The 24,629-nt window shown below is 50.7% G+C and overlaps 1 protein-coding gene across 3 annotated transcripts in view; it reads left to right on the forward strand.

Annotated features, from left to right (window-relative positions):
- TBC1D22A (TBC1 domain family member 22A) overlaps positions 1-24,629 on the forward strand; it is a 106,843-nt gene that overhangs the window by 31,557 nt on the left and 50,657 nt on the right. The window lies entirely within an intron of this gene.

Here is a 24,629-nt window from a genome sequence, read left to right on the forward strand (position 1 = left end):
CTCTGAGGCCGGGCCTGACCCCTGCTCTGAGGCCGGGCCTGACCCCTCTCTGAGGCTGGGCCTGACTGTTCTGGGCCTGCTCCCAGCCGGATCTTTGACAGTGGTCCTTTCTCTTCCCATAATCCCTTTTCTAGGCAGAGTGCTCCTGTTCCCTCCGCTGGCCTTGCGGGGGCCTTGAGCCCCCCCTCCCGAGAGGCCGTGCTGTGTTCATTAGGCTTTTCCAGCGCAGTGACCACCTTTGATCTCAGCTTGGTGGGAGACTTTGGTACCGGAGCTCTTGGCCTCTGGGACTGGGGCAGTGGGGAAAAGGCCTCCCTTGGGGGGGTCAGGCATGAGGAAAGGGCCTCCTAGAGCCCCTCCTGCCGAGGGCCTCCATGTGAGTGTGCGCCTGCCGGTGCGTTTGTTAAACTGAGGTTTGCACCCAGGATGTCCTGTGTGCTTGTCTTCCCCACTAGAATGGCATCTCATTCTTTGGTTTGTCTGCCTGGCCCTTCCTGCGCACTTGCCCGTCGCTTGCAGGCCCCTTCCAAGGCAGAAGCATGGCCACTGCCCTCTATATGCATGGTGGCTTTGGATGCCTTCTTAGGACATTTCTACATCGCTTTCATTTTCTGCCCCGTCCTCCTCCCTCCCCTAGTCAGGGAGCCGTCCTTCTGCCAAAACCAGAGGCCGGGGGAGGGAGGGAGCCAGGAGCTGGGGTGCCGCGTCCTCATCCGTCCCCTCGTCTTCCCAGGGTCGCCCAGTTCTTCTTTCCCTTGGCATCTGTTCCTTTAAGAGTTTCCGACTTCTCTGAAGTCTCACATTTGTAGTTTCTTACAGCACAGTGATGTTCTGTTTTATTCTTGGACTCATTGGTTCATTTCTAAATTGGTGAGCACTTTAGACGCCCGGAGGTTAGGTCTGCCCTCGGCCCTCTCAGCCTCAACGGCCCCATCTGTGAATGGGGTACTAGTACCTGCCTCACAGGGCTCGGGCCAGCTGAGCTGACAGTAAGGAGAGCTTTACAGACTGTAAAGTGCAGTGTGTGTCCAGCCAGACACGTGTGAGGGCCCTCCTTGTGTGCCTGGCACTGCTAGCTGTCTCTGGTGTTATCATGCTCATTGTATTCGGGATTGTTGAAGGAGCACCCGTCCGGCTTCTGCGGTGGGCCAGGCCCCGTGCCAGGCGCTTGGCAAACACTGTCTCCTTATCCTTATTGTCCCATTGGCTTTGCTCCTTTGGTAGGGTACTTTTACTGAAGGCGGGTGGCTGAAAGATCTCAGACAGGAGGGACCTCAGCAGTCTGAGCACTCTCACCCAAGCGGAGATCCTCTCCCTCCCATTTCTGATAGCTGGCCCATCGGGAAGGGCTCAATGCCCAGCAAGGTATTCCATTTTCAGTTTAGGGCAGTTGGGATTATGAAGAAGGTTGTCCTTATATGTGAAGTAAAATCCGCCTCAAATTCTGGTGTGTGTGTGTGTGTGTGTGTGTGTATGTGAGTGTGTGTATGAGTGTGTGTGTGTGTGTGTATGTGAGTGTGTGTGTATGAGTGTGTTTGTGTGTGTGTGTGTGTAGGAACTATCATGTACACAGGAGTATAGATTTGGAGCTGGATGGAGCCATGGGGGCCAAAGGAGGCCCTTGAGGGTTCATTTGAGGCTCAGAGAGGGCCAGGGAATTGGCCAAGGTCACCCCACCTGCCCGTGTCAGAGGAAGGACTCAGACTCAGGTCTTCTTGGTTCTGAGGTTGCATCTCTATTTGCTCTGTCAGTCTGATTTGAGAAAATGGGAGAAAAGTAGGATCTGGGGAGGGGCTCCTCAGGAAAGGGTTTGGTAGGTGCCTGAGGCTCCAGAGTTCTGCTTTGGAGGCAGCTGGGCTTCCTCCCAGGGGGATGAGGCTCCCAGTGCGGGCGGCCTGCTGAGTGTGTGATTGGGAGACACAGGAAGCTGGCTTGGAGACAGCCGAGGGGGGGCGTCCCGGGCCCTGGCAGAGGGCCGAGCCAGGCTTCTGAGTGAGGGAGGGCCTTCTCCACGTCTGTGTCTGAAGAGGATCGGTTTGATTTTAAAATCGACATCTTTTTCCAATCAACAAAACTATTTTCTTGCCCTCTGCCCTTGGAAGGGGTGGGCTGTATAAGGAGTCCCCACGTGGCCGCGAGGCTTCTCCCGAGTCTTGGGGAATTGATGAGGATACCCGCATCCGTCCGTGTGGCTGCTGTTGTCGTCCCCATCAGACGGTGAGCCCTCGGAGGGAGCGGGGTCCGAGTGCGCTCACACCTCTCTCCATCTCCAGTGCTTAGCCTAGTTCCCGGTTGTTCTCTGTGGTTCTGCTCACGTCACTTTGCATCAGGTCATGCAGCTCTTGCCAAGATTTTCTGAAATTGTCCCCTTTTGTCTTTTCTTGCAGCACATTAGATTTTCATTAATTCACATGGTTTGTTTAGCTCGCCCATTCCCTCTTAATTTCCAGTTTTTTGCCACCACAAAGATTGCTGCATGCAATGTGTGTGTGTGTGTGTGTGTGTGAATGTGCACACATGTGCACATTGGGGCTTTTTCTCTCGAGTCATGTGATACGCATGGTTTAGAAGTTTGGGGGCACACTTCCAAGCTGCTTTGTAGAACGTCTGGACCAAAGTTCACAGCTCTACCAGCAGAACCTTGCTGTGCCTGTTTCCCCACACCACCTTGAACATTGCTAATTTCTCCTTTTTTTCCTCAGACTTGGCTAGTCTGATTTGTGAGGTGGAATTTCAAAATTAATTTTCATTTCTCCAGTTTTTAGTGATTTGGAGCCTATTTTTATGTGGCTGTCGATAGTTTTAATTTCTTCCTCTGAAAACTGTTCATACCCTTTGACCATTTATTAAGTAGAAACTGACTTTTATTCTTGTGTATTTGAGTCACTTACTATATAGCTTGGAAATGAGACCTTTATTGGAGAAACTTGCTACAAAGATTTTTTTTTCCTGTTTAATTAGTTTCCATTTTAGTCTTAAAAAAATTGTTTTTTATTATGTAATTATATATATTATATGTATAATATAATCAAAATTGTCCCTTCCTTTTATCTTCTCTCTGTCCTTTGCTCATGAACTGTTGCCATCCATCGATCCAAAAGTTAATTCCTTGCTCCTAATTTGTTTTTGATGTTACTCTTCACGTTTCGGTCACAGACGTGTTTGGAACACATTTTGATGTACACTGTGAGATCTTGGTCCAGACTTGGTGCCTGCTTTCCAGTTCTCTTCTTCCCAAATAGACCTGGGGGCTTCAGATTTATCAAACACCAGGTTTGTGCTCGTTTGCTTCTGTATTAGGTGTTCAGTCCTGTCTGACTCTTTGTGACTCCACGGGCCCTGCCCTCTATTGGGTTTTCTTGGCAAGGATACTAGTGTGGTGGCCAGTAGATTAAGGCAGACAGAGGTTAAGTGACTCGCCCAAGGTCACACAAAGAATAAGTGTCACTTGAACTCGGGTCTTCCCGACTCCAGGCCCAGTGCTCTACCCAGGGTTGGGTATCTGATCGTAACCAAATGGTTCTGATGATTATGGCTTTGTGGTGTAGTTTGAGATGTGTGCCCTTAGGCTCCTTCCCTTCTTATCTCCTTGGAGATTCTTGAACTTAATGTTGTTCCAGGTGCATTTTGTTCTTACTTTTTCTAGCTACATAAAGCAGGCCTTTGTAGTTTGATTAGTTTGGCGCTGAATGAGTAAATTAACTGAGGTTGTATCGTCATTTGAATTATTTTGGTTTGTTCTGCCCGTGAGTAATGAATATTTCTTCAGTTAAATAGACCTGCCTTTATTTGTGTGAGGAGTACTTTGCGTTCCTATAGTTCTTGTGTGTGTCTTTATACTTGGTGGATATTTTAATTGTATTTTTCCCTCCTGTCCTTTCTGGCCCAGGTTTATCAGTGCCATGAGAAGCGCTGATGGTTTACTTGTCCTCTGACTTTGCTGGAGTCACTGTTTCGGCCGGCGTTTGGGTTGGCTCTCCAGGCTTTCCTCTGGTCAGTCCTCCTGCTTCCTGCCAGCCTCTGCCTAGTCTTCACTTCTTTTTGTTGTTTTTGTGCTACCGTGAGCGTTTCTAGCACTTTATCAAATGAGAAAGGTGAGAATGAGCCTCCTCGCTCTACCTCTGATCCAACTGGAAATGCCTCCAGTTTGTCCCAATTACAGATAATGCTGACTCCTGGTGTATACACTTAGTGCTTAGTATATGGCGGAGTCATGCAGGATTCCTTGAAAGAACTCTGTGGATTCCTGTGCTTTGTAGTTCTTCGTTTTGTTATTTTCTAAAGCAGTAATGGGGGTGACATGTCAGGCTTTTAAAAGACCTATTGGTGTCGTCACCGTTTTTGTTCTCACTGTGCGGTGTGACGTTGCTGGCTTTCCTCCCTTCTGAGCCAGTGCATGTCATCTTTGTTAGGGATGCTCATTTGGTGGCAGAGATTATAAGAAAGGCTGAAGACTTGTCACGGATATAGGGGTCATCCCTAAATTGTGTAGCAGACTGTGGATTCCCTCTTCTTCCTCTTTTTGTGTTCCCAAGCCTTCGTGCGATGCTCGGCACGCAGTAGGCACTCAATAAATGCTTATTGACTGTGTGCAGTTGTCTCCTCAGAACTGAGACTTAAAAGTAGTAAAAAAAAAAAAAAGGGTATGCTGTACAATTGAAATAACTCAGTCCTTTACTGTTTAAGTAATTGGCCATCAGGGACACTAGTGACAGCAATGGCATCAGCTCCAGTGTTAATGATTTACCGTTGTCGATTACGTGCTATAACAGCAAGAGCCAAAGAGCCCGCGGATATTGGACTCCTCTGTCCTCAGGAGAGAGAAGGCCTTGGTGGGCAGCATCGGGGCATAAAATGGTTGATGAGAAAAGATGGTGGATGGCAGTGGAGGCTGCAGCCGGCTTAGAAGAAGCTGGACCACACAGCAGGGTAAGCAGAACGATCTGAGAACACTTGGGGGTGAAATGCAAAGAGGAAGAAAAGAGAAAAATGGACAAGATTTGCCAAAAAATGAACAATTAGTTAATTATTAGTAATTAGCAAAAAGTAAAATTATTTGTAAAAAATACATTTTGCTGTTGAGGATGTTGGAATCGTCCCACTTGAACCCCTGGATGTGACAGGGAAGGCAGGTGTGGTACCAGATAGAACCAAGATAGGAAGAACCGCCAGCTGGACCAAGCGCACCCAGAGGCGCCCATCTGTGCTGGAGGGAGCCCAGGTGGGAGGGCCCTGAAGGACATGTAAGCCTGTCCCAGGCTGTATTAATGCAAGAAGAGGCCCGGGGGCATTCCTGACTGCTGACCCCATCTCTGCAGAAGCTTGAGTCTCCTCGATGGCATGCTCGTGGAGGGGGTTTGTCAGGGACGCGCAGATTTTCTTTCACAAATCACAGTATTCAGCAGGGGGCCACATACTTGTGTTAAAGTGGACTGAAAGATGTGGGGAATAGAAGATGCCCCAGGTTGGTTGTTCTTAATGAAAAGACATTTGCTTCAGTGGCCCCTCCTAGCTTTCGTTGAACCAGGTATTCCCCCATCCATAGGGTGCAGACATTCAGGATGTCTTGAAGGATCTGAAAAGCAGAAACGCAGCTCTGGGTGAGGCCCAGCACAGAGCTGCCTCTTTCCTCTGGCCTCGGTTGGACAGCCCTGCCCTTCCTGTGCTCCTGTCTAGAGGACATTGTGGTGATGGTCTCTAGAGCTAGGATTTTGGGGAGCCCTAACATTCATTGTTCTCTTTACAGTTTTCAGAGTGCTTCACGTACAGTATCATTTTTGGTTCCCATGACAGCCCTGTGAGGCAGGTGCTGCTATGATTGCCATTTGACAGGTGGGGAAACCGAGGCAGAGAATGTTTAAGGAACCTGTCTAGGGTCATACAGTTAGCAGGATTTAGAACTGGACTCCCACCCAGAAAAAAACCAAGGGTTGGAAGAATGTTTTTTGCCTAGCTTTCAGCGGGCATTTGATGGACCCTGCTCCAGAGTCTGCCAGTCAGTGTGCACATCGAGGGCCTGTGGGGCAGATGGGCAGAGGTCTGGGCCCAAGCTGACTAGAACAAGGACAGTGGGCTGGGCTGTTTTTGAGAAATTTCAAACCTCTTTTGTTGCCTGGTCAGGTCCTATAAAAAGCACAGGCCCGTCTTTTCATATTCTATCCTAACATGAGTATTTTCTGGCTTTTGTCACATGCTGTGAGATACTGGACCCAATGATCTCCATGGGATTAAAACTGGGTGTGGTCTAACTCATGAGAAGCTTTGGCCAGGAGTAGGAGGGAAAGGCAGCAGCTGTGGGTTGGCCACAGCTCTGCTTCATGGGGACCTTTGTGATGACAGGAGAAGTCTTAGGAAGGCCACTGCAATCCCGTTGTGGCAGGTCATGGGCAAGAATGACGTGGTATCGGTGGCAGGGAGCGGTGGGCATTTTTGTGGCTGGAGGGAGCTCCACTTGGCAGTAGGCAGCCTGGAACAGAGGCAGATTGGTAGCAGGAAGATCACACAGTGGGTTCTTCCAGTGGTCCAGGCCATGGGCAGTGAGAGTCTTTGCCAAGGTGGTGGTCGTGCCGTAGAGTCGGGGAGGGAAGGCTGTGGATGTGAGTGTTTTGTGGAGATGGCAGCTGGTGGGCAGTGGGGCCCGAGGGAGAACCAGGGATCTGGAAGGAGCATGTGGCCCTAAACACACTGGGAGGCTTGGGTGGAAATTCAATGAGTTCTTTGGGATGGTGCTGCGCATGGGACGTCACAGACGAATGTCTTGAAGGCAGTGGTGATGGGGGCCTGGACCTGAGGAGAGACATGTAAAGACAATGTAATGAAGCCCCTGGAGGTTGAGAGGTCATCTGGCACCGAGTTTGGGGCAGTGGGTCCAGCAGCCTGAGTGGGAAGGGCCGGCCACCAGCAGTGCCAGTGGGGTGGAGAAGGGGCGCCTGACTCGTTGGCCCTGCTGCGGGGTGCAGACTGGTCCAGATTTGCCTTGTGCTTACCAGCCTATTCCTTGCTGTCCGTGGTGGGCCTGGGGCGGGGGATAGGCTTGGGGAGGAAGGGGATGCAAAAGGAAGAGGTCTAAATGGAGGATTCGCTGTCACAGGAAACTGAATGGGAGCTGTCGGACTGGGGGAGAGCCATCCATTCAGATGATCAGTGAGCACTGGAGTGTTTACCAGAGCCAGACACCCTGTGGCTGCCCCTGCCCTCAGCAAGCCTCCACTCGGGTATCAGTGTTACGTCCTGGGGTGGGACTGGGCCAGAGAGGTCAGGTGGAAGGAGGGTTTCCTGCTGGAGGTGGAGGGAGTGAGGCGGCAGATGGGGCGCTCTGGGGAGAGCAGCCCCACGCGCCCTAGCTCCCCACACTGGACCCATGTTCAGGGCCAAAACCCAGCCCGGTGGGGGCTAGGAAGGTGGGTAAGGACCCCGGGTAATGGTGGAGCTCCGGGGTGCCCTTGGGTGGATCGATGCCATCTGCAGAAGTCCGTGTGAGAGCAGGGGCCTGATTTATTCACCTTCTCAACAATGCATGAAATCTTCAGTGTCCGATCAATAAATGAAAAATTCACAACTAGACAGCTGGCAGCTTCCACTGAGTGCTGTGCCATCATAAAGCTGATCATCCTCTCCTCCTTGCTTTGGGAGGTGGCGAGTGTGGGCAGGTGAGGAAACTGAGGCCCCAGGGGCAGTGGCTCTTGAACCTAGGTCTGGACACAGTCCAGAGTCCCCCCAGCCATGTGAGGCAGCATGTGAGAAGTGCCCAGGAAAGCTAGAAAACGTGAATGCTTTAGGAGGCCCCAGGGTCCTTTCCATGTGTGGGCGTCGGCGCTCTTGCCCTGAAGCCTTCCTGGGCTGCCTTGTACTGCTGGACACTTTCCAGTTAGGTCAGCAGAACCCAGGCTCGGCCAGGCTCAACTAATTTGGAGAGGCCTCAGGGAAGGCCTCGGGAAGTATACTTCTGTCCTAGGAGCGGCCTGTGGGTGGTGAGGCTGGAGTTTGTGCTGGTGACCTCAGATAGTGGGGTGCACAAGAGAAACCCCATAACCTGGGCTTGGCCAGCCCGACGTTTTGGTGGTTCTGTATTGGTCTTGGCAGTCCTGCTCATTTTATTCTGTGCCACGAGATTCGTCATCCCCACCTCCCCCACAGCTGCCAGAAGGGTGCCCAGCACAGACATGATTAAGGACCCCGCCCTGGGGGAGGAAGTTAGGGGGCAGAAGAGGGCTGACCCCCAGGCAGCAGGGACCATGGGTGATGTCACCTTGCCCTGGCCTCAAAGGCAGCACTCTCCCCCCCGAAGCACTGTAATTTATCTCCTCCTTCTCCATAACAAGAGTTTCCATTTGCATCGCTGAAGCTGTATGATGGTATTTATACCGGTCCCGTATATTCCTGTATATTACTTTTTTATCGGGTACTATTTCAGTCACAAATAGTCATAAATATCGTTATGGTTTTGACTGTGTTACGACGTGTTTCTCCAAGACTCTTGGGTGGTGGTGGGGCGACATTCATTCTGGATACCTTGTCTAAGGCCAGGGTGTCATCCCCCCAGAAGGCCCCATCAGCCGGTGTCCCCTCGGGTACGGGGTTTCACCTTCTCATCAGTGGGAGGGACCTTCTCGTTCACCTCTCTTACTTTCTAGATGAAGAAACAGGGTCAGAGAGGGGAGGGTGTGAACTGCCCAAAGTGGCAGAGCTCTCCAGTATCAACGCTGATGCTTCCCCAGGGCATGGTGGCACTGACTCCCCGGGCCGGACACAGACTTCCTGGCATGTGGTTGGTCTCCACTTGCGGCTCACTCCCCAGCTCATACCTGTGAAGGTGCCTTTCTTTGAACCCAGGAAGGCTCTGTACTTTCAGTTGGATGTCATTGGATTCACCCCAGCATTCTGACCTTTCAGGGGTCCTCTGCCCAGCTGGGCTGTTGGCGCACCCACAATTTTCTCTCTGACGTCATTGTAAGAACAGTGCCTGTGACTTAGGCAAACACTGTCCTGAAATGTAAGGAGGTGACATCTGCAACATTCTGTGTGTTGCCAGGCTACTAACCCTGTCAGGAAAGGAAACCGGGTTAGGCCGGCACGACTCAGATTTGAAGTGATGCTGAGACTTGGCCATCACTGGTTCCTTTCCCATCCTTTTAATGATGGTTGTTTCTTTGTTTTGCTAGGGGTACAGGAAGTGAAGTCACAGGCCCGAGATTAAGTCTGTAGCCATTCTTCTCTGGAGCTTTTTGATGTTGCCCCTGCGGCTTAATCACTTGTGGCCTTTGTGTGCTCGGTGTTGCATGGGCTGGCTTATTGGGAAACCCGCATACGTGCATTTGGGTGTTGGACCCACCACCGTGTCCCCATCTCCACCAGCTTTCCCTGTGGGGCTTTAGAGGTTCATGTCTAGAAGCCCATTTGAATGAAGGACTGATTCGGCACCTTAGTCCGTGTGCTGTGGACCATCCCTCTGGAAGGCCGGTTTGGAGAGGGTGGCCGGCCTCAAGGCACAGTGGGACAGACCAGGTCAGAAAGCCTGACTGATGTTGGAATCAGGACCGTGGTTATAGGTAATGGTGGGAGAATATCCCAAGAGGGCAGTTAGGCAGTTGTATTTCCTTTCATGGCCCAAAGACATGATTGTCTGGATTGCTCAGGCGCAGGGAAGAAGGGAGGTGATTTCCCTTGGCATGGGATGCGGAAGGCTTTTCTAGGGAAAAGTCTTCTGTTCATTCAGCCAGCCCGGGGACTACTTGGGGACTGTGGGAGATTCGTCTTTAGATTTAAAAGACACACATTTTTGGGAAAGAGAAATGAGAGTTGTAATTTCAGAGTTGCTTGATGATGTTAAGATGCAGATTCTGGGGCACAGGGTTGCTTTGTGCCCTTAATAAAGCACGAGGCCTTCTCTGGAACGTTGCTGCTGTATCGTCCTGCCCTTGGGGGTGAGATCTGTAAGAAGTAAGTAGAGACCAGAGAGGTGAGGGAGCCTTTACACAGTTCTGCTTCCTTTAGAACTTTGGCATCAGGTGGTGATGGTGAGTGGGACAGAAGGCTTCTCACAAGGCGTGGCACCGTGAGCCTAAGACAGGCACAGTGCTGGGCCCTGGGGAGGGCAGAGTGCCTAGACCCACTCGATGGTGTATCTCTTTCAGGTTCATCCACTGGGGGGACGTCTTGGGGTATGTCGCTGCCTCATTCTATTTAAAGTGTTGTTGTTTGGTTATGTCTGAATCTTTGGGGTTTTTTTTGCCAAAGATACTGGAATCATTTGCCATTTTCTTCTCTAGCTCATTTTAAAGATGAGGGAACTGAGGCAGATAGGGTGAAGTGACTTGGCCAGGGTCACACAGCTAGGCAGTGTCTGAGGCCACTTTTAAACTCGGGTCCTCCAGACTCCAGGTCTGGTGCTCTATCCACTGCACCAGCTTCCTTCTGATTCTGTGCCCTCCCTAGTCCAGGAGGGGCTTCCCCCAGTGTCTGCCAGCTGTCCCTTAGGCCATTCCTTATTGCTAGTGTGGCTGACACCCCTTCCATGGAGTTGGAAGAGGCCCAGAGGTCTCCTTCTATCTCCTGGTGGATCTCCAGTCTCCATGTGTAGCCTCATTGAGACAGCCCCTCCATTGTCAGAGCGCGGGCTTTGCAAGGTCTTCCCTGTAACAGATGGGTCTTGAGCTGGTTCCCACCCTGTTATGTTTCCTTCTGTACTAATGTTCTGCCTCCTGGGGCCAAGAGGAAAACTCCCTTAGGATGGCCCTTTAATCACGGAGAAGAGCCTTACGTGACCTAGAGTGCCTGTCCTTAGTTTCTCGGACCATGGTCCCCTCACCGCTCCTGGTGCCTGCCTTTCCTCACTGTCTTTGACTAAAATGTCCTCCGATGACCTGAACCTAAGAGTGGGGCTCCAGGTTGGGCTGAGCAGGGCAGCAGAGCTCACTCTGCCCCTGCTCCAGACCCGTGGCCCCTCTGAACGTCGCTTGGCACAGCGTGGCTTGTTTGACTGCCTGCCATGTCTCAATGGTGACTGTGTTTGGAGTTTGCAGCCTGCTGAGACACTCGGCTCTCTGGTTTCTCCAGCCCCCATTTCATCCTGTCATTTGGTGGAGCTGGTTTCTTTTGGTCTTCACAGAAAGTTGTGAGGAGACTAGATTGCCTTCGGCCTGAGCTGCTGAGCCAGTTTTGAGCACGTTCTCTGATGGGAAGGAAACCCAGAGATCTGGTGCCAGCCCCTCCCCTTTCTTGGTGGACTGGGTCAGGTGGTCAGAGCCACCCTCAGCGTCAGCAGGTCCCGGGTGGTGACCTCAGGGTCTGCCCGGCTGGCCTCATCTCAAAGTAAGACTGGAATGTGAACAGAGTGCTTGGAAAACCTTCAAGGGCCATGACAGGGGGCTGTCATTCCCTGCAGGGCTTCCTAAGATGATTTAATCTTGGTGTTAATAGGGTCGTGTCCACTCTTTGCAGCTCAGTGCATTGTAGACTTTGTAGCTTGGCCTTCTTGGGAGTCTGGGCCTGCCTTAACTTTCCAGATTTAAAGCACGCTCTTCCCTAAGGTGTGTGCTCAGTCCCATGGTCCTGCTAGTCTAGACCCAAGGGTTTTTGTGCCGGGGTGGGTGGGGTGATCACTCCTGGACTCCTGGACGTCCCCACAGCCATCCTGCCCGTTGCTGCCTCTCCTGGGGTCAGAGCTTGCCAGTTCCTGGAGCTCCTTTTTGCCGGGTAACACTATCCCTGTCCTTAAGGAGCTAAGCCAAAGGCCTCACATGATGCCCTCCATGCAGAAAAGTGCCCTTGGGTTGTACAGAAACTGTGCTGACCGTGCAGTCATCGGGATGGATTGTCCTGTCCTTGTGGTCTGTAGGGTCTTGGGCTACGTGGCTTCTGCTCTGCCCACCCTCGGACCAGCCTCTGGCACCACTCCGGATGCTGGCCCTGGTGGTCCCCAGGCTGGCACACGGCCGTGGCGGCTCAGCTCTGCAGCCTTGCTGCTCCCAGGGACCCTGAGCCCTTCTGCCTTGGCCTCCTGCCATGCTTGGTGCGTCTCCTTGGTTATAGTCTTGGCGTAGAGTTCCCCACGCGGCGGCTGGGGTTCTTTGGGGTGTAAACGCCCTGAGGACAGGGTGGGCTGGACTTCCAGGGGCCTACGGTCCTCCCCTAAGACAGAATGACGATGTCAGGAGTCAGAGCAGGCTGACTGACGGATGGTCCTCGCGGCTGTGAACTGTGCCTTGAGGTCATCTCCTTGGAGGCTCACAAGCGTTGTTTCCCTTATCCAGATGAGCAGAGGGGGCTCAGAGAAGGCAGTGACTTGTCCATGGTCACAGAGCTAGTGGGGGTCAGAGGCAGGCCTTGAACTCGGAGCTTTCTGACTCCTGGCCCAGTGCTCTGTTCCTATTGCCAGGCGACTCTCAGACCAGCCCCTGGGCCCGACAGCATGGGCTTGGAGGTGGGAAGCCTTCCGCGCTTCCCATTTTTTCTGCTGGCCTTCCTCATTTTGCTTTTTTCTTGTCCTGGTGTCAGTTTTCAAAAGCCAGTCAGCCGGCTGCTGTGATGCCTTAGAATCAGCTTCGTTAGTCATTGGCACTAAGGCCTTCTGTGTCACTGAGCACCCTTCGTGCCAAATGCCAGGCTCTTGTGTGACAGATCAGCTCTTGGAAGCTTCTCCTTGATGGGCAGCTCCGTGCTTTCAGGGACCCCCTAGGACCAGTTGTCACTCAGCAGGCCGGCAGGGAAGAAAGGAGGAGGGGGGGAGGAATGATAATGGGCCTGTCCTCCTTTCTTCTCTCCCACCTTCTCAGCCGTGTTCCTCACTTCTGCCAGGCTGTTGGAGGATTTGGCAGTTAGGTGAGGACGGTGAATTTGCCCATATTATGGGGCCATCCGTCTTCTTTTGAACCCATCTTATTAGCCTCAGTCTCTGGGAATGTGCTTAAGAAAGTCTGCTGCAGGTAGAAAGCTGTTTGGCAGCCTGCAGAAGGCGGGCTTGCCCCCTTGCTGGCTCCATGGTTGGGCCAGTCAACACCATCGTGTCCTTCGGCCTCTCCTTCTCGGTTTGGTGACAGAGGCTTGCCTTTCCTCCCACCGTGAGGTGTCAGTCAGTGTTGTTCAGGTAAAAGGAGGCTCAGAGTGGAAGAGATGGGAAAGGGGAGGGTGGAAGGAATGGAGGCTTGGGAGAATGTGGGCAGTCATGAGATCCCAGGCACTTCCGGGGTGTCTGGGCCTGTGGACATTGAAATACTAGGGGAAGGGGCAGAGCCTGTCCCAGGTCACCGTGATGGGGACAGGTGCACACTGGCAGCTTTGTTGCCATTTCCCCAGTTTTAGGTCACAGATTCAGGGCAGAGTGAGAAGGCACCCATTCAGGAGGGGAGGCTCTGGGCTGTGTGGTTCACAAGCTGGCTGCTTAGGGGCATCGAGTCATTCTGCAGGTACAGGTCTCACTCGCAGCACCCAGTTCAGCTGGCAGAGGAGTGAAAGAGGCAGGAATCTCAGATCAAAGGGGAGACAGCAGTTCTGACATTCTCAACCCACAGGGCTTGCTAGCTGGCTGAGAGGGTGCAGTCCAGCAGTGCCGTGCTCCTGGATGGCCCCAGAGCCACGTCTGGCCCACGTGGAGCCCAGGCAGGGGTCAGCAATCACTGTGCCCTGGAGAGGCTCACCATGAGAGCGCTGAAGGTCCAGACTGCCATGCCCGAAGAAAGCAGTTACTTTCTTGTGAGCTACCTCTCAGAAGGCCCCAGAGCCTGGAGCCACGGAGGGTCTGGAGTCAGGATGTGGGCTGACCAGGTGACCAGGGCATGACTCCAGGAGAGTAGCACACTCACCACGTCTGAGGGGGCTTCTCTCTGCTTCCTGTGCTGCAAGCACCTGCTCAGCCTTTGGAGAAATACCAGTGTGTGCCTGACTCAATCCTCCACCTCACTGGCATGGAATCACTGTCATTGAAGAAGAAACGCCGGCCTGGAACCTGGTGGAGGGCCTGATGGGTGTTGGGCAGGGGCCACGGGGCCCCGCTTGTGCCGGCCCAGAGTTACTTTTCCTTTGCTGAGCTTGGACTGGGGTGGAGGCAGGGGAATTGCCTTCTCCCCTTTCTCTTTAAACTGCCTGGATCAACCATGGTTATTCACAGCATGTTGCCTGGAGCTGCTACCTGTGCAGGGAAGGGCCTCTGCTAGGGAGAGCCCTGGGTGGTTGAGGAAGGAAGACTTCCTGGTGGAGAAGGCACTGGCCTGACCTGGGAGGCGCTGGAAGAGGACAGAAGAGTCAGCATTCACCACGGCGGCCCCTGTGCCCAGGTCCTCTTCTTTTACTGGGGGACAAGCAGGGCCCACCGTCCCTGCCTCCTGGTCCCCTCCAGTCTGAGTGCCTGCCTTTGTCTGTGTCCCCCAGGGCCTAGCACGGGAAGGCCCTTAGGAAGTGCCACTAAGACCCGGGCCTTGGCTCACGGCAGAGGGGGAGGAGTGTTTGAAGTGGCTGCTGGGGACCAGAAGGCGGGGGTAGCTGATGCCTGTGTGAAGGCTTGGAGAGGTCGTCCTGTGTGAGAGGCTTGGTTGCTTGCCCTCAGTGCCGGGAGGCTCTCGGGGCAGGTTGCAGTCAAGTGTGGGACAAACTTCCTCATGGCCTGGGAGCCCTTAGGAGAGACCCGACGCCGTAGCTGAAACAGGTGTCGTCCGGTCACTTCCCGAGAACATCTCGGCCAGGATCTCGGCCTTTTCGGCCCTCCAGCTTTTAGGAAGGGGGCACTGAGGAAAGGAAGGAGGTGCCTGCCCAGTATCACCCCCAGTGCTTTTCCTTTTCCCCTTTTTGGTCTCTGCATTACGGAGAGCTTGCTTGAGCCATCTCGCCTCGGCTCAGAGGGAGGAGTTTATGTTGGGTCGCTTTGGACTCTGCTAGTCTTGCTGACTGATCAAGAATAAATAGCGTGTTTGTGTGCGTGTTTATTTGAAGTAAACAATATCCATCTGGAGGAATTTTTCCTCCTTCAGCATTTATCAGTGTGTACTGTGTGCCAGGCCCTGTGCAAATGCAGTAGAAAAAGAGATAAACCCTGTGCTTGGGGAGCTTCCACTCTAAGGGGGGGGGAGGCAGAAAACCCGGGAGCAGGAAGGGGAGATGAGCCAGCAGGATGCCCGGGATCGAACCGAGGGGCACACAGGTCTTGGTTCCTTCTCTCCATGGCTGAGTGGCCGTGGGCCTGAAGAAGCAGTCAGAGTGGTGAAGGTGTGCCTCCAGGCCATGCCCTGGGCATGGTCTGTCTGTGGGTGGGGGCTGGAGGGGCTGTCACCTGGGAGGGGGCTTAGTGGAGACCGCTGAAGGCAGCAGGGGAAGCTGAGAAGGGCAGATTTCAGCTCCTCCTGCCCCCCCTCCCCCCAAAGTGGAAGATTAGGAGGTTTCCCTTCCCTAGAGGGCTGCAGGCAGAGTAGGCTCCCTGCCTCACTTCTCTCTCCACTGGGTTCCTACTGGGTGCTTTGAATTGACTGTGCCATAGCCATTTTAGCCCCCTCTCCTGCCCTTCCAGCCCATTACCCAGGTGCACAGCCTTGGTGTTTGCCTACCTCATCCTGGAGGCCCAGTTAGCTGCCCGCTTTGGTCGTTTCTGCCTCCGCGTGGCTTCCATCCATTGTTGCTTTCTGGCTCGTGAAGCACCATCCTTCTTCAGGCCCTGCTAGACTAGTCTTCTCACTGAGTGAGTTTCCATGCCTTGTCTGTGTCTCCAGACTGTCCTTTCCCCACAGCCGTCCAGCTGATTTCCCTACAGTGTTGGTCTGACCAAATCACTCCTCTGTTCAGCACAGGCCCCGGGTTCCATATTACCCCAGCCTCAAAAAAGAGTTCACCTGCTTAGTGTTTTGAGTGAATGGCAAAAACAATGGGAAGTGCTTTGCAAACCTTGAAATGCTGTCTAAATACTAGTTCTCAGAGTGGATTTTTATTTGCATTTTTTTGGTTTTAAATCACCTGGATTCTCCTTGTATCTCTTTTCCCCTCTGCCTCTCCCATAGAGGCATTCCTTAGCACATAGAATATTTTACAAATGAGGAGGAAGAGAAAAAATTCAGCAAAATTGGTCAACATATTGAAAAAAATTATATTTATATTTAATAAAGGGGGAAACAGAAACGCACATATTATACGCATAGTTGTGGTTCTGCCACCCTGCAAAGGAGATGGGGGAGGAGTTTTTTCATATCCCTTCTTTGGGGCCAAAGTTCTTTATAACTACAAAATTCTTTTTTTGTTGTTGAGGTCTTTCCCCAGTGTTCTTTCTGCCTCACCATCCTAGAGCCATTTCTTATAACCGGGAATTTTTTTAAGAAGAGGAAGAAGAGAAAAAATGACCCAACAAGATTTATCAAGACATTGGAAGGAATGTGGTCATTCCTCTGGGCACATATGTTTCCTGCCTGGGTTCTTCTCTGGGAGTGTGGCTGTTCTCTGTAATCTGTAATGCTCGCCCTTTCCCTCGTTCTATAGCAGTTCACTCCATTTACTTTGTGATCACTGCATATGCATGCATGCGTATTGGACTGTGCTTCCTTCATTCTTTACTCCGTGCTTCTCTGTATCCGCCACATAGTTTTGTTTCTCATGGCACAGTAATATGCCATCCCACTCATGTTTCATGGTTCATTACGCCGTTCCCTAATCATTGGACTCTCGTGGTTTCTAATTCTTTGCTACCACGAAACATGCTGCTAGAGATGTTTGGCTACAGATGGGGCCTTTCTTCTTATTGGTCTTCTTGGTCTACGTGCCCAAGAGTGGGATCTGAGGCAAAGACTAGGACGTGTTAGCCACTTTCCAAAACGGTAAAGCCATTTCATAGCTCCAGTAACACCACACCCTCGTGCCTGTCTTCCCACAGCCGCTCTGCCGTTGACTATTCCTTTCTTTTGTCATTATTACCACTTTGTCGGATGTGAGGTGGAACCTCCGATGAGCTTTGCGTTTTTAAAAATACTATTATTAGAGATTTGGAGCATTCTTTCATGTGGTTGTTAATAGTTTGTAATTCTTTTGGCATCTGTTCATATCCTTTGGATTTATCTGTTATCTCTTCTCTGCATGTCTTGATATCAAACCGTCCTTCTAGGCTTTTGATACGATTTCTGCCCATTCAGCTTCTTCTTTTGCCCCTTGGTGCATCAATTTTATTCTTATGTGAAGCTTTTCATTTTCATGTAATCATCATATAATCATAGCTATCAGTTTTTTAAATAGACTAGTAGACTTTTTTTAAGACTTAAAAAAAGTTTTTTTTAAGTTTTTTGCCTTTTTTTGTTTTTTTGAAGAGGCAGTTGGGGTTAAGTGACTTGCCCAAGGTTACATGGCTACTTTTGTGTTAAGTGTCTGAGGTGGGATTTGAACTCAGGTCCTCCTGACTCCAGGGCAGTACTGTATTCACTGTGCCACCTAGCCTCCCCTGACTAGTAGACTTTTTTTTTTAAAAACGATTATCCAATTTTTGGTTAAGAAAATGTCACTCTGCCATATCTGGGAAGAGGGGTATGACTCGCTTCTCTTCTTTGTGTCTGGTTGTTAAATTAAGATCGTATCTCCATTAAGAATGTTCTCTAGAGTATGGTATAAGGACTTGGTCTAAGCCCAGTTCCTGCTAGACTGCTTTCCAGTTTTCTGAGCAAATTTTGTCAAACAGGGAGTTCTTCCTTTAATAATTTCTTTATTAAGCATTGAGTTTTTAAGTCCTCTTGTTTCTGAATCTTCCTTGTCTAGGCAGTCCCATTGATCCTGCCTCTCTGTTTTATTAATCCTTACCAAACAATTTCAGTGAGTGATGCTTTTTCATGTACTTTGAGGTCTAGAAATGCTGTTCTGTCTTCATTCTTAACTTTTTTCATCATTTCCCTTGATATTCTAGATACATCTCTGCATGATTTAGAAAAAAATATTTTGTCAGGTGCCATTCTGATAGTTTGATATTCTGTTAAAACTGAAAATTTACCTTGGTGATATTGTCATTTTCATTATATTGATCTGGCCCAGACATGAGTACTGAATGTTCTCCCAGCTTTTTAAGCTGTTCTTTATTTCTTTAGGGAGCACCTTGCCTTGTCATTGGAGCCATTCAGTAATGAGTGGACTTTGATGTGGACATTTTGACTTCAAAATGTTTTACACATTATACAGTTATTTCCAGTGGGATTTCCCTTTGTATTACTGTGTCTCAGATACTGCTGTTATATAGAAATGTCATTGATTTGTGTGGGTTGATTTCCTGTGTCTTTGCTGAAGCTATCAATTGCCTCAGTTTCTCTCAGAAATCATCATCTTGTCAGTAGTTAGGGATAATTTTATTCTCCCATGATTTGCTCTTTTCATGCAGCTAGGTGGTTCTCTGGATAGAGTTCTGGACTTCAAGTGAGGAAGGCCCCAAATTCTGCCTCAGACTCTAAGCAGCTGTGTGACTCTTACGTACTCTTTCCCTCAGCCTTAGTTTGCTGATTCCCCCCAAAGGGGGCTAACAATAGCAGCTGTGAGGATTAAATGAGATAATATTTGTGTAGTGTAAAGCAAATATTAAGGCACCAAATAAATGCTCCCCGCCCCCATCCTGCATCATTCCCTTCTCTTCTTTTTTCTGCTACTGCTAACATTCCTAGGACTGCCCAAATAGCAGTGGTAAGAATGGGCACCCTTGCTTTACTCTTGGATTACTGGGAAGGCTTCCAGCCTATCCCTGTTACAGATGATCCTTGCTTTTGGTCTTAGACAAATACTTCTTTGATGTTAATAAAAGATCCATCCATTCACAGTTTTCATTTGCAAGATGTTAGTATGAATGAGGGCTGTATTTTGTCAGAGGCTTTTTCTGCCCCTGTTGACATGGTTTTGAGGTGTATAAACCCCAGGACAGTCAGTGGAGGACCCATTCAGAGCCCTCTCTTTGCACGCACGGGCCCCATCTTTACTCCTCCTTCCCTTTTTCCATTTGCCTCCTCACTGATGTCTCTGCTGCACGTCTCTCACAACTCCATCAGCTTCCTGGCTCCCCCTTTTCTCTTGGCCAAAGTAGAAACGCCATTTACTTTGTCCAGGCCTTCCCAGCTCAGCCCCAGCTTGTCTCTCCAGCCTCACTGGATCATCGTTGTTCCGTTGGCCAGACTCTACAACGATGGACAATCCCTGCCCTAATGGGGGAAACAGAAGAGCAGACCATGGGGCACAGACATTCCTGGCACGTAGTAGGTGCTGAGTAGATCCTTGTGGATTGTTTAATGTCTTCAGCATATCTACAAGGTTATTTGTAGATGTTGCCCTCATCTATTGGCACAGTCTGACTCATGATTTCAGCCCTAAGTCTTTCGTCTTCTTGTTGTTGTCAAAAGCCTTAGATTTTAGCTGAGAAAATCTGCGTGAAGCCTGGCCGTGCTGAGTACTAACACGTCGCTGGAGTGTTCTGCATCTCAGTTTCCTCATCTGTAAAATGCTCTCTGGTGTCTCTTCCTGCCCTCAGTCTGATGACAACGCTGTTATTGTGGTGAGTGCCAGGGGCACAGTGTGGGATGTTCTGGACAGACCTTCCCTAGGCGTGGCCCTCGGGTCCCAGAGCACACCGAGCCAAACAAGAGGGACACGAACCGTGGTCTTTCACCTTGGCTGCTTTTGACTGACTGTCAATTGGTTTTCACTGACTTGGGTAACAGAATTTCAGCGTGGAGGCCTGTCTCCACGGCTCTCTGCCTGATAGGCCAGGCTGGGCCCCTGTGCTCAGCTCATTTGTGTGAACAGCTCCTGAGCCCCCTGAAGGTTCCTGAGGCTTGCTGCCTCTACTGTCCACACCGTCCTGGAGCATGGCTGGCACTCAGATGGCTCCCGGGACTGTCCAGAGCCCAGGTCTCGGGTTTCTGGTTAAAGGCTGTGCCGCCACTGCCTGGGCTCTGCGGTGAGGATTCTCTGAGTATAGCTCCTTACGTGGGCTTCTCATTCGCCTTGATTATCTCTTCCTGGTTCTGTTTCTGCCTGGATGAAAGAATGACTGTATGGTAATTGATATCAACTGAAAGAAACCAGCCTGGAGCCAAAGAGGCAGTTTCATTAGTTGTGTTCTTTCAATGTCCGTTATTCTTGTCTTGTCAGAAATGGTGCTGATAATAATTATAAGTTTTGTGCATAAACCACTTTTGAGCAGATTTCCGGTTCAGACTCAGATGTGATATCTTTCATCCAATTAGATCGCGTGAGTCCAAATCATCTCTCAGTTTGGTTCACTGGATGTTCTGAGTAATTCCATTTTTAAGCGGAATGTGGCCATAGAGCAGCTGCTGCTGTAAATTTCCTGTCCGGATCTCATCAGAGAGCTTAGACCTCGGGCCATGGCGAGCGGTGGGTGCCGTGGTGGGAGGGACGGCTGCACGCTCTGTTCTCTTCCCCATCTGTGGTTTTCCCAGTGCGCAGATGCTGTCCATCCCAGCAGATCTCAGCTTCTCTGTGTCCTCTTGTCCTGAGGGACTCTAGCTGGTGTCTTTGCATACATGACCCTGCATGGCCTGCCAGGGCTCTGGGCTCTCCTCACTTCCGCTTCATCTCGGGCAGCTGCTGCTCCTGGCTCTCTTTCCCCACCAGTCCCCCATCCTTTTGCTGTCCTCTCTGCCCCTGCTCAAATGGCTGTTTCAGGTCTTGTGCGCGTCTTTTCCTAGTCACGTGCTGGGGCTTCTCCCACCCTCGCAGTCTGGTCACCAGTAGGTGTCTCCTGCTCTGTGCCATGCAGGGCAGTCAGGGCTTCCAAGCTCCTTGCTGCGCCCCCTTCCCCCCTGCCCCCCAGTTGTAGTTCTGTTGACCTTCCAGTGTGATACTGCCTGTCACAAAATGCAGACTCTTTATCAAATATATTTTCGGAGGCAGCTTGTGTGATACCTGGAGTTCAGATTCAGCCTCAGCACTTACTAGCTGTGATCCTGGGTGAGTCACTTAACATCTGTTTGTCTCATTTTCCTCATCTGTAAAATGGGGAAAATCATAGCACGTATCTCACAGATTGTCACGAGGACTAAATGAGAGAATTATCAAGAACTTAGCCTGGTGCTTGGTGCTAGTGAGCGCTATTGTCATTGTTACTGTGATTGGCCGGCTGCTTCACTGGCTCCCCTTCTTCCTCTCCGAGAGGAGAAAGCTGTCAATATGTCATAAAGTCATCCCTGCTCCCTGGGTGAGGATTTTTCATTAAGACTGGGCCCTTTTCCTTTCTGGTGGGACTGTCTATGGTCCTGATCCATCTTCTCCGTTATCTTTTGACATTTTCTGTGCCCTTCCAGGACCATGGGGGAGGCTTGGTCTGCTGGCTGGTTAAGGGCTTGACCTAATTGCCTTTGTGCTTTTAAGCCCATCTGACATGCTGGTTTGGGTTTAGACCACACTGCTGCTGAGCTGTCCCTGGTTGGAGCTCCAGCAGACAGCTGCTGGTCCTGGGCCTTGTCAGCTAAAGGTTCTGCAGGCTCCCTGTTCTGGAGCTGGGAGCTGAGACTGGGGTCTTGCTCTAGGGTCTGTGAAGCAGCTTGGTCACTGACAGCCCTTTTCCGAGCTCAGGGACTTAGCCTGGTATCCTGGACCATTGTCACAGTTCTTGGCTTGGTCACTTGCCAGGGTGTCAGATTTGTGATACTGGTCTGGAAAGATGATTCACTGGGGTTTCTCCTTCATTTTCTAGGTCACAGCTTAGTTTAACACTCTTCTTAGGCCTTTGTTGGGGGAGTTTGCCTAAATTATTTCCTCCTACTCCGTTCTCTTTGCTGGTCCTCCCCAGAAAAGGAATTAGAAGTCCAAGGTAGAAGCCGACTATTTCTAAGCTTTATGGGGTCTCGTAGTTTCCTTTCCTCGAGATACTTCGAATCTCATTATGAATTTAAGGCTCTTCCCCTCTTCCCCCTAGAACAATATGAGCCAGTATAGAATTGCTTTGTTTCATTTTATTTTTTATTTGTTTAGTATTCTCTTTTTTAAGTTTTGAGCTCCAAAATTTGTCCCTGCATTTCCCTCCTCCCCTACTCACCGAGAAGGCAAGCAATATAATGTCAGTCATACATGTGAAATCACGTAGAATGTTTTCATTATAGCTGTATTACCAAAAAAAGCAAAAAAAAAAGTGAGAAGCTCATGCTTTGGCTTACACTTGAGTTTATCAGCTCTTTCTCTGGAGGAGGGTGGCACTTTTTCCTCATGAGTCATTGGAATTGCCTCGGATCATTGGATCGATCAGAGTAGTCAAGGCTTTCAGAGTTGATCTTCATTCCAGCATTGCTGTTCCTGTGGAAGTGATCTGCCAGGCCATCCCACTTTGCATCTGGCATAGGAAGAAGGTCAAAGGAAAAGGAAGAAGGAGAGATGCTTTAGGGAGAATTCCCTGAGCACGAACGCAGCCTTGCCCTGTGACCTCTCTCTTCTGTTAGCACAGAGTCTCATCCGTGGGCCGATGCCTCCCTTTGACTGTGCCCTTCATCAGTTCCCCAGGAAGGCTGGGTGTGGGGTGCTGGTAACCTTCCCGTGCCTGGAGTGGTTTTCCATGAGTGCCATTAAAGTCCTTAAGCCCTAGCTCTTCTTCCACAGGCACAGCTGCCTTGTGCCCACATTTCTGCTCACGCCCTGCTGTGGAGATGAGCCTGGGGTCTGGAAGGCCATGCTAGTGGAGTCCATATTGGGGCACATTCTTCAAAGGCCACAAGACTTACTCTCGGTTTCCAGTGACACTCTCTGTGTCCACATGCAGGGTGCCCCCAAGTGATGGATTGTATGGCTGTGGGGATCCATAGGGAATGGGGAACTTGGCCAGGAGGCCCTGAGTCATCAGTTATTGGGGGTCAGAGGACCCTGGGTTTTACCCTGGTGCTGGAGAGGACAGCTCTTCCATGTGGGTTTTGTTGTGGGCATGAAGGCCAGTGAGGATCCACCCCAAGGAGATTTCCCTTCAGGTGCTGCCATCCGTTGGACCTGGGGATTGGGTTTTGGCTCGGTCCCTCCGTATGTGAGCTTCCCAGGGGCACAGTTGTTCTCTGAAGAAGTCGGGGCTGTGCCTTGTCTTTTCTGTCCTTTGGGGCCCAGTGTGGCCACTGTAAGTCCTCAGTCTTTAGTGTACCTTCTCCTTGGCCTTACTGTCATCATTTACCATTGTTTGCCTGGTTCTCCTCACTGCCCTTTGCCTGAGTTCAGGCATCTCCCTGCTTCATTGTGTTGTCATGTGGATTCTCTCTTACAGCCCAGCAATAGCCCATCCCCATTTGTGGGTCACTCCTGGTCACTCCCCTTCCCCAGTGGATGGGCATCTCTTTTGTTTCCAGGTCTTCACTTCTCAGGAAGGGCTGTGCATGATCTTTTGGGGTATGGGGGGCCTCTAAGGTTTTGCCCAAGCACCACCTTCTCCATGGTGCCCCCCTTTCCCTAAATGCCCTTCTGCAGTGCCTGGAGCATAGTAGGTACTTGGCTGGCCAGATTGTTTCTTTCTGTCATTGGCTTTGGTGGGGGATCCCCTGGGCCAGGAGTGGGAGCCTTTCCTCGTGCTTCTCCCCGGGGCCACACAGACACCTTGACCACACGCAGTGGAACAGATTCGGGAGCTCTTCTCAGGTCACACCATCTGGAGTCACTGAATTGTGGAGCCGTAATTTAAAGCCCTGCAGTCCGTAGAGTGATTGCTGACATTTGTGGGGTCAGAACCCGGCTTGCCCTGACTCCAAGCTGGGTCTCTGCTTCCCTTTCTGTAAGAGGTGGGCCAGGACTCCAGGATTGCCCAGCTCCCTCCAGTCTCTGGATGGCTTTTCCTGCATGGGGCCTGTGTTCATGTGCTTTAACAGTTTATTCTGTCTTCTTGGTGCATGTTGGGATTGGGAAACATTCTGTTATTGGCTGCTGATTTTCATAACGTCCTCAGGGAACTGTTGAGAATTTGATATTTCCAGCCATTGCTGTAAACGGCAAGTTATTGCTGGTGCTATCACCCAATTATTTGGTGCTTATTTTACTTAGACTTGGTAATTTAAAAAAGATTAGATGTCAAGACTTCACATTTTGGTGATTATATTACTAAGGCCTTCTCTTTAATCATTTCTTTTATTCTTGGTATTAATCATTAGCTCTCAGCTGTTTGCAAAGGAACCTAACCCTGGATGTCTAAAAACTTAAAGGAAAAAATAATTGCTTCATTTGCAGTGGGAATGGGGAATATTTGTTCACCAATGGAAGTGGAATGAATTCTTTGGCCGTTGGCTGCTGCTTATGATGAAACAGCCTTTCCTGATTGTGTATGGAAATCGTCACTCTTATTACTGCATATTTCAAGTGTTGGAATGATATGAACGGCAGGGAGAGATCTCAGGAGCGAGGCCTCTCTCCTTTCTGCAGGAGGCCTGCAGCATCTTCCCGAGAGCCCAGCAGCTCCGGGTGGCTGGTCCTCTCGAGCGCTGACCTGCTGAAGGCAGACAGCACCTTTATTTTGTGCCTTTCTTCTCTTTACCCATGGCTGGGCTTTGTTTGAATTTCAGATGGGAGATAGTCTAGACAGGGAACTCCCAGGGAAGCCTTCAGCTAAGGGGCTAGTGTCCCTCCCTGGTCCTGGAGCGAAATGCCAGGGTGGTGTGGGGAGCCCAGGGCAGCAGATCCTCTAAATCAAGACTGGATCTGTGCTGGGGAAGCTGAGAAAGGAGGGA

The sequence above is a fragment of the Petaurus breviceps genome, unplaced genomic scaffold (assembly GCF_028583685.1).
Source record: "Petaurus breviceps papuanus isolate PSGF00001 unplaced genomic scaffold, PetGlider_PUasm1.0 370, whole genome shotgun sequence".
In the NCBI taxonomy this organism is placed as follows: Eukaryota; Metazoa; Chordata; class Mammalia; order Diprotodontia; family Petauridae; genus Petaurus; species Petaurus breviceps.